This window comes from Heterodontus francisci, unplaced genomic scaffold, assembly GCF_036365525.1.
Source record: "Heterodontus francisci isolate sHetFra1 unplaced genomic scaffold, sHetFra1.hap1 HAP1_SCAFFOLD_518, whole genome shotgun sequence".
Taxonomy (NCBI): Eukaryota; Metazoa; Chordata; class Chondrichthyes; order Heterodontiformes; family Heterodontidae; genus Heterodontus; species Heterodontus francisci.
The window spans coordinates 702,350-712,951 of NW_027141084.1; positions in this window are offsets into that span (position 1 = coordinate 702,350).

The following is a 10,602-nucleotide window of genomic DNA, read 5'->3' on the forward strand; positions in this document are numbered from 1 at the left end:
ATCTCGGAAACTCTGCCCAGCTTTGCCCACCGTGCCACTGCCTTCCTCGTCTGGCACAGGCTGCACCTCATGTACCTGGAGCGTGAGATCAGGAACATAACCCAGGATGAAAACTTCTTCTTCCCTGTGTGGACCTGGGCAGGCAAGTCTAACTGTGACGTCTGCACCGACGACCTCTTTGGCAGCAATAACGATGAGGGGAATCTCTCACCGTCTTCGATGTTCAGCACATGGCAGGTAAGAATCATCCAATATCTGGAGATTAGATGGAAAAGTGAATGGTGAGAGACTGGGGAATGTTTGCATTCAGACACACCTGGGTGTCCTCGTACATGAATCACAGAAAGTTAACATGCAGGGACAGCAAGCAATTAGGAAGGTAAATGGTACGTTAGCTTTTGTTCCGAAGGGATTGGAGTGTAAGAGAGACAAAGTTTTACTACAATTATACAGGGTATTGGTGAGACCACACCTGGAGTACTGAGTCCAGTTTTTGTCTCCTTACCTAAGGAAGGATATAGTTGTCCGAGAGGGATTGTAACGAAGGTTCACTAGACTGGTTCCTGGGATGAGGGGATTGTCCTATGAGGAGAGATCGAGTCGAACGGGCTGATAGAGTTTAGAAGAATGAGAGGGTGATCTCATTGAAATGTATAGAATTCTGAAGGGGTTTTGACAGGGTAGATGCTGAGAGGCAGTTTCCCCCCCCTCACCCCCGGGACTGGAGAGTCTCGAACACGGGGGGAGGGGTTACAATCTCAGGATAAGGGCTCGGCCGTTTCGCACGGAGATGAGGAGAAATTTCTTCACTCGGAGGGTGGTGAATCTTTGGAATTCTCGACCCCAGAGAGCAGTGGATGATCAGTCGTTGAGTATATTCCAGATGGAGACGGGTAGGTTTTTGGGCGCTGATGGAATGAAGGGATTTGGGGAGAGGGCGGGAAGGTGGAATTGAGGAGGAAGATCAGCCAAGTTCTTATTGAATGGGGCAGCAGGCTCGAGGGGCCGAATGGCCGCCTTCTGTCCCTATTTCTTATATTCTTTTGGAAACATAGAATGATAAAATCAGAGGATCAGAGAATCAGGAAATCATGTCATTCCAGTCCGGCTGGTGTGTCGTGTCTTGGAGGGGCTGTTATGATATCGTGTGATCCAGGAAGAACTGAGGAGGGAGGGATGAGGGATCCTGGCTTGTGGGGTTGTCCGAATAGTGAGGAATATTCAGAGGGTGCTGAGAGTGGTCGAGGGGTTGATCCCAAAGGAGGCTGTGGGGGCGGTGGGGTGGGGGGGGGGCGGGGGGCGGTGGGTGGGGGTGGCATGAAAGGAGAGCAGATGGTGGGAAAGCTCGACTCTGGGAGTGATTGATGGGGTCAGTGTAGAGGGAGCTTTACTCTGTATCAAACCCCCCGTACTGTACCTGTCCTGTGAGTGTTTGATGGGGACAGTGTAGAGGGATCTTTACTCTGTATCTAACCCCCGTACTGTACCTGTCCTGGGAGTGTTTGATGGGGACAGTGTAGAGGGAGCTTTACTCTGTATCTAACCCCCGTACTGTACCTGTCCTGGGAGTGTTTGATGGGGACAGTGTGGAGGGAGCTTTACTCTATATCTAACTCCCGTACTGTACCTGTCCTGGGAGTGTTTGATGGGGGACAGTGTAGAGGGAGCTTTACTCTGTATCTAACTCCCATACTGTACCTGTCCTGAGAGTGTTTGATGGGGACAGTGTAGAGGGAGCTTTACTCTGTATCTAACCCCCGTACTGTACCTGTCCTGGGAGTGTTTGATGGGGACAGTGTAGAGGGAACTTTACTCTATATCTAACTCCCGTACTGTACCTGTCCTGTGAGTTTTTGACAATACTATCTATGCTCCTTTCCTTTAGACCTACTGCTCAGGTGATGGTGATAACAGGATGGATTTCGGTCTGGTTTGCCCACCAGTGACTGGTGGCCCCATTATCCGTTTTAACCGTCCCAATGATTTTGCAGACGGCCTGCCCACTCAGGATGATGTCGATGCCTGCCTCAACATCGCCTCCTTCGACAATTTCCCCTACGATATGACTGCTCCGAACTCTTTCCGCTGTGCACTGGAAGGTACGGTGATCTGGGGGTATAGGACGATGAGGGTGGGCTGGGGTGCGGGTGACCAGGGCTTGTCTCTTTCGCTGTTGTATAATGATCACTCTACACTCCACTAATATCAATAGGGAGCTCTCCATCCACGCCCTCCCCTCTGTGTACGGACAGCTCTATTCAGGGAGTGAGTTTGTCTGGAATACTGGAACAGGAGTAAGTCATTCAGCCTTCCTTATCTTACAAACATCGAAAGATTTACAGTTGAGAAAGAGACCATTTCATCCATTATGTCTGATCCAGTAAGGAAAAGGAATTGTCCAGTCTAATCCCACTTTCCAGCTCTTGGTGACGGGAGGCGAAGACACCTCAGTTGTGTTTTTCTATCAGTATTTAATCAGTAAAAGGGTGGTAAAAGATGGAGTGGGGTCGATTGGGGACCAGAATGCAGATTTACACGTGGAGGCAGGTGTTATAGCTGAGGTATTAAATGGATACTTTACATCTGTCTTTACCAAGGAGAGGCTGCTCCCCAGGCCACAGTGAAAAAGGAGGTAATTAATACACGATAAGGTGTTAAAATTGATAAGGAGGAGATATTTGATAGGCTGTCGATATTTAAAGTGGATAAAGCTCCAGGGCCAGATGAGTTGAGTCTAAGTATAATGAGTGAAGCAAGGGTGTAAATTGCAGAGGATCTGGTCATAATTTTTCAGTCTTCCTGACACTCGGTTGGGTCCCAGAGGACTGGAGAATTGCAAATGTTACACCCTTGTTCATTTAAGGGTGCAATGTTTAGTTTAGTTTAGAGATACAGCACTGAAACAGGCCCTTCGGCCCACCGAGTCTGTGCCGACCATCCATCACCCATTTATACTAATCCTACACTAATTCCATATTCCTACCTCATCCCCACCTGTCCCTATATTTCCCTGCCACTTACCTATACTAGGGGCAATTGCTAATGGCCAATTTACCTATCAACCTGCAAGTCTTTCGCATGTGGGAGGAAACCGGAGCACCCGGAGAAAACCCACACAGTCACAGGGCGAACTTGCAAACTCCACACAGGCAGTACCCAGAATTGAACCCGGGTCGCTGGAGCTGTGAGGCTGCGGTGCTAACCACTGCGCCACTGTGCCGCCCCTGCGCCCTAAGCCCAGCAAGGAGAGGCCAGTCAGATTAACTTTGGTGGTGGGGAAACTTCTCGAAAAAGTACTGAGAGTCAAAATCAATAGTCACATGGACAAGTGTGAGTTAATTAAGGAAAACCAGCATGGATTTCTTGAGGGAAAATCATGTTAACTTACCTACTTGAGTTTTTTGAGGAGGTAACAGAGAGGGTTGTTGAGGGCAATGCTGTTGATGTGGGGAACATGGACTTGCAAAAGGTGTTTGATAGAGTGCCACACAACAGACTTGTGAACAAACTTGTAGCTCATGGACTAAGAGGGACGGTATCAATGTGGATACGGAATTGGCAGTGACAGGAAACAGAGAGTAGTGGTTAATGATGTTCTTCGGGCAGGAGGAAGGTTTGTAGTGGAGTTCCCCAGGGATCAGTGTTGGGAACCTTGCTTTTCCCCATATATATTAATGACCTCGACCTTGGTGTAGAGGGCACAATTTCACACTTTGCAGATGATACGAAACTTGGAAGCATTGTGAACTGTGAGGAGGATAGTGTAGAACTCCAAAAGGACAAAGGCAAGTTGGGCAGACAGGTGGCAGATGAAGTTCAATGCAGAGAAATGTGAAGTGATTCATTTTAGTGGGAAGTATCTGGAGAGAAAATATAGAATAAAGGTTACAATTCTAAAGGGGGTTCAGGAGCAGAGGGACCTGGGTGTATATGTGCATGAGTCATTGAAGGTGACAGGACAGGTTGAGTGTGTGGTTAATAAAGCATACAGTGTCCTGGGCTTTATTAATAGGGGCATAGAATACAAGAGCAAGGAGGTTATGTGGAATTTGTATAAGACACTAGTTCAGCCTCAGCTGGAGAATTACATCCAGTTCTGGGCACCGTACTTGAGGAAAGACGTGAGGGTATTGGAGAGAGTACAGAAAAGATTCAGGAGAATGGTTCCAGGGATGAGGAATTTCAGTTACGGAGATAGATTGGAGAAGTTCAGACTGTTTTCCTTGGAGAAGAGAAGGCTGAGAGGTGATTTGATCGAGGTGTTCAAAATCACGAGGGGTCTGGACAGAGTCGATAGAGAGAAACTGTTCCTACTCTGTGAAAGGATCGGGAACGAGAGGGCACAGATTTAAACTAATTGGTAAGAGAGGCAAAAGAGACACGAGGAAAAACTTGTTCACACAGTGAATGGTTCTGAACTGGAATGTACTGACTGAGCGTGTGGTGGAGGCAGATACAATCGAGGCATTCAAAAGGGGGGAATTAGACTGTTATCCGAAAAGGACAAATGTGCAGGGTTAAGGGGAGAAAGCGGGGGAATGGCACGAGGTAAATTGCTCATTCAGACAGCTGGTGCAGACACGATGGGCCGAATGGCTGACACATCCCGCCCATGGGGCTGAAGACTCCAGAATCCATAGTCAAGTGTGAAGCTTTGAGGGTTCGGGGTGATGACAGCGGTGGGGAAAGGGGAGGCAGCTACAAGGGAGGAAAGGAATTGGAGTGCTTTGCTGTAGCTTACAGTTGCCGTCTTGCGCACCCGCCATTTTGAACCGATTGAGCACGGCCACCATTTTCGACACATTGGACCTCATTCGCCCTCTTCCACCCACTGAACCTGGAAATTGGCCCAGGGTTCTGCGGATTGGAGTGAAATTCACTGCCGAGGAGGAGAAGTCAGACTTTGCTTCTAATTTACACCCTTCTCTCACCTTTACATGGTCCATCTCCGACTCTTCCCTTCCCTTCCTCGACTTCTCTGTCTCCATCTCTGGGGATAGGTTGTCTACTAATATTCATTATAAACCCACCGACTCCCACAACTACCTCGACTACCCTTCTTCACGCTCTGCCTCCTGTAATGACTCCATTCCATTCTCCCAGTTTCTCCATCTCCGACGCATCTGCTCTGATGATGCTACCTTCCATTACAGCGCTTCTGATATGTCTTCCTTTTTCCTCAACCGAGGAATCCCCCCCACTGTGGTTGACAGGGCCCTCAACCATGTCCGGACCATTTCCTGCACCTCTACTCTCACCCCTTCCCCTCCCTCTCAAAACGGTGACAGGGTTCCCCTTGTCCTCACGTTCCACCCTATCAGCCTCCATATCCAAAGGATCATCCTCCGCCATTTCTGCCACCTCCAGTGTGATGTTATCTCTTGCCCTAACCCCACTTTAGTTGCTTATAACATTTCACATTTCCAATATTTGCCAGTTCTGAAGAAGGGTCACTGACCTGAAACGTTAACTCTGCTTCTCTCTCCACAGATGCTGCCTGACCTGCTGAGTATTTCCAGCATTTCTTGTTTTTAACCCAGACTCTTCTGTCTGAGCTACCTGCACAAACGTGGGCCGTTGCCGATCTCTTTTGCCCGTGAAGACACTTGTGTCCTTAACCACTCTTGCTTTCTCTCTCTCTCTCTCTCTCCCCTTTCGCAGGATTCACAGACCCTCAAAATCCAGAAGAGGTGAGACTCAGCATGCACAACAAAGTCCACGTCTTCTGTGGTGGGACCTTGAACAATATCTTTGAAAGCGTCAACGACCCTCTCTTCCCTTCTCTCCACGTCTACGTTGACAAGTGAGTGATCTGGCTTTCCCTCAATGTTAGGGCCAACAGCTCGGAGAGAGATCACCCACACTCTGTGACAAAGACCAGGAGCAATCCCACCCAGAGTAATTAATCCCCAGCCCCCACCGCCACCACCCACTGGAGCCTCATGAATAAAGAGTCCGTTTTTAACTCATTCGTGGCATGTGGGCTTGTCCTCGACAAGGCCAACATTTATTGCCCATCCCTAAATACCCTTGAGAAGGTGATGGGAGCCCCCTTCTCGAACCACTGCAGTCAGTGCCATGGAGGTACGTATACCCACATTGCTGTTAGGGAGGGATTTTCACCCAGCAACAGTGAAGAAACGGCGATATATTTCCAAGTCAGGATAGTGTATGACTTAAAGGGGAACTTGCAGGTGGTGATGTTCCCATGTGTCTGCTGCCCTTGGTAGAGGTCACGGGTTTAGAAGGTGCTGTCAAAGGAGCCTTGGTGAGTTGCTGCAGAGCATCTTGTAGATGGTACACACTGCTGCCACTGTGTGTCAGTGGTGGAGGGAGTGAATGTTTGTAGATGGGGTGCCAATCAAGCAGGCTGCTTTGTCCTGGATGGTGTCGAGCTTCCTGAGTGTTGTTGGAGCTCCACCCATCCAGGCAAGTAGAGAGTATTCCATCACACTCCTGACTTGTGCCTTGTAGATGGTGGACAGGCTTTGGGGAGTCAGGAGGTGAGTTACTCACCGCAGGACTCCCAGCCTCTGACCTGCTCTTGTAGTCACAGTATTTATATGGCTGGTCCAGTTCAGTTTCTGGTCAATGGTAACCCCCAGGATGTTGATAGTGGGGGATTCTGCGATGGTAATGCCATTGAATGTCAAGGGGAGATGGTTAGATTCTCTCTTGTTGGAGATGGTCATTGCCTGGCTCTTGTGTGGTGCGAATGTTACTTGCCACTTATCAGCCCAAGCCTGGATATTGTCCAGGTCTTGCTGCATTTCTACACGGACTGCTTCAGTATCTGAGGAGTCGCGAATGGTGCTGAACATTGTGCGATCATCAGCGAACATCCCCACTTCTGACCTTATGATTGAAGGAAGGTCATTGATGAAAGAGCTGAATAGGGTTGGGTCTGGGACACTACCCTGAGGAACTCCTGCAGTGATGTCCTGGAGCTCAGATGATTGATCTCCAACAGCAACAACCATCTTCCTTTGTGCTAGGTATGACTCCAACCAGCGGAAAGTTTTCCCCCTGATTCCCAGTGACCTCAGTCTTGCTCGGGCTCCTTGATGCCATACTCGGTCAAATGCTGCCTTGATGTCAAGGGCAGTCACTCTCACCTCACTTCTCGAGTTCAGCTCTTTTGTCCATGTTTGAACCAAGGCTGGAATGAGGTCAGGAGCTGAGTGGTCCTGGCGGAACCCAAACTGAGCATCACTGAGCAGGTTGTTGCTAAGCAAGTGCTGTTTGATGGCCCAGTCAATGACACCTTCCATCACTTTACTGATGATTGAGAGTAGGCTAATGGGGCGGTAATTGGCCGGGTTGGACTTGTCCTGCTTTTTGTGTACAGGACATACCTGGGCAATTTTCCACATTGCTGGGTAGATGCCAGTGTTGTAGCTGTACTGGAACAGCTTGGTTAGGAGCACGGCAAGTTCTGGAGCACAGGTCTTCAGTACTATTGCCGGAATATTGTCAGGTCCCGTAGCCTCTGCAGTATCCAGTGTCTTCAGTCGTTTCTTGATATCACGCAGAGTGAATCGAATTGGCAGAAGTCTGGCATCTGTGATGCTGGGGACTTCAGGAGGAGGCCGAGATGGATCATCAACTCGGCACTTCCAGTTGAAGATTGTTACAAATGCTTCTGCGATATCTTTCGCACTGATGTGCTGGGCTCCCCCATCATTGAGAATGGGGATATTTGTGGAGCCTCCTCCTCCAGTTTGTTGTTTAATTGTCCACCACCATTCACGGCTGGATGTGGCAGGACTGCAGAGCTTAGATCTGATCCGTTGGTTGTGGGATCGCTTAGCTCTGTCTATCGCATGCTGCTTACGCAGTTTGGCACGCAGATAGTCCTGTGTTGTAGCTTCACCAGGTTGACACCTCATTTTGAGGTATGCCTGGTGCTGCTCCTGGCATGCCCTCCTGCACTCTTCATTGAACCAGGGTTGGTCTCCCGGCTTGATGGTAATGGTAGAGTGGGGGATATGCTGGGCCATGAGGTTACAGATTGTGGTTGAGTACAATTCTGCTGCTGCTGATGGCCCACAGCGCCTCATGGATGCCCAGTTTTGCATTGTTAGATCTGTTTGAAATCTATCCCATTTAGTATGGTGATAGTGCCACACAACACGATGGAGGGTTTCCTCAATGTGAAGGTGGGACTGCGTCTCCACAAGGACTGTGCGGTGGTCACTCCTACCAATACTGTCATGGACAGATGTATCTGCGACAGGCAGATTGGTGAGGACGGGGTCAGGTATGTTTTTCCCCCTTGTTGGTTCCCTCACCACCTACCGCAGACCCAGTCTAGCAGCTATGTCCTTTAGGACTCGGCCAGCTCGGTCAGTAGTGGTGCTACCGAGCCACTCTTGGTGATGAACATTGAAGTCCCCCACCCAGAGTACATTCTGTGCCCTTGCCACCCTCAGTGCTTCCTCCAAGTGCTGTTCAACATGGAGGAGTACTGACTCATCAGCTGAGGGAGGGCGGTAGGTGGTATTCAGTTGGAGGTTTCCTTGCCCCTGTTTGACCTGATGCCATGAGACTTCATGGGGTCCAGAGTTGATGTTGAGGACTCCCAGGGCAACTCCCTCCCTACTGTATACCACTGTGCCACCACCTCTGCTGGGTTTGTCCTGCTGGTGGGACAGGACATACCCGGGGATGGTGATGGCAGTGTCTGGGACATTGTCTGTAAGGTATGATTCCATGTGAGTATGACTGTGTCAGGCTGTTGCTTGACTAGTCTGTGGGACAGCTCTCCCAACTTTGGCACAAACCCCCAGATGTTAGTAAGGAGGACTTTGCAGGGTCGACAGGGCTGGGTTTGCCGTTGACATTTCCGGTGCCTAGATCGATGCCGGGTGGTCTGTCCGGTTTCATTCCTTTTTATTGACTTTGTAGCGGTTAGGTACAAGTGAGTGACTTGCGAGGACATTTCAGAGGGCATGTAAGAGTTAACCACATTGCTGTGGGTCTGGAGTCACATGTAGGCCAGACCAGGTAAGGACAGCAGATTTCCTTCCCGAAAGGACATTAGTGAACCAGATGGGTTTTTACAACAATGGACAATGGTTTCATGGTCATCATTAGATTTGCTTTTAATTCCAGATTTATTAATTCAATTCAAATTCCACCTTCTGCTGTGGTGGGATTTGAACCCATGTCCCCAGAGAAATACCCTGGGTCTCTGGGTTACTAGAACAGTGACAATACCACTACGCCACCGCCTGCCCCTCAGAGCACTGACCATATTCGGAGTGCTGTGTACAGTTCCGGTCTGGTTAGACCACACTCGGAGCACTGTGTACAGTTCCGGTCTGGTTAGACCACACTCGGAGCACTGTGTACAGTTCCGGTCTGGTTAGACCACACTCGGAGCACTGTGTACAGTTCCGGTCTGGTTAGACCACACTCGGAGCACTGTGTACAGTTCCAGTCTGGTTAGACCACACTCGGAGCACGGTGTACAGTTCCAGTCTGGTTAGACCACACTCGGAGCACGGTGTACAGTTCTGGTCTGGTTAGACCACACTCTGAGCACTGTGTACAGTTCCGGTCTGGTTAGACCACACTCTGAGCATTGTGTACAGTTCCGGTCTGGTTAGACCACACTCTGAGCATTGTGTACAGTTCCGGTCTGGTTAGACCACACTCGGAACACTATGTACAGTTCTGCTCTGATTGGTCCACACTCGGAACTCTCTCTACACAAAGAATAGAACATCAGAACATGAGAAATAGGACCAGGATGTGACCATTCAGCCCCTCTAACCTGCTTCCCCATTCAATAAGATCAAGGCTGATCTTCGACCTCAACTTGACCTTTTCACACTCTCCCCAAATCCCTTCATTCCATCAGTGGCCAAAAATCTGTCCATCTCATTCTGGAATATCCTCAACGACTGATCATCTACAGCTCTCTGGGATCGGGAATTCCAAAGATTCACCACCGTCCGAGTGAAGAAATTTCTCCTCATCTCAGTGAGAAACGGCCAAGCCCTTATCCTGAGAGTGTGACCCCACCCTTCTCCCGTGTTCGCGACTCACCCGTCCGGGGGTTGGGGTGGGTAACAGTCTGGATAATAGAAGAGGTATGCACATCCCATTTCACATCCCAATCTTTTTTTTTGCAGGATCTTTGAGTCCTGGCTAAGGGACCATGAAGACGTCCAATACCCAACAGGTGATGTTCCTTTGGGTCACAGAGCAACTGAAAAGATGGTCCCCTTCCTCCCACTCTTCGAAAACCAAGACTTATTGAAGCCCTGCAGGACATTCGGATATGACTATGTGTATGATGAATGAACAACCTCCTTGCTTCCCTGACATGCTGTGCTGAGAGAGGAACAGTGCCAGACACACTCATTCACTGCACCAACTCATTTAACTCAACAGCTTCTCCCTCCCTCCCCACCTTTCCTTCCCCTGAGCTGAAAGTCCTCCTTTCAAACTCCTGAAGTCCAAGATCCCAACAGAGGGGAGTTCGGACTGGTCCTCCTGCGGGAGGCTGGGAGAAAAGGGCACCACTGAGATCTGCACCTTCCCCCCCTCTCCCCCATCCCCCATCCCCCGCTGTTCTAACCCCCAAGTCAGCCA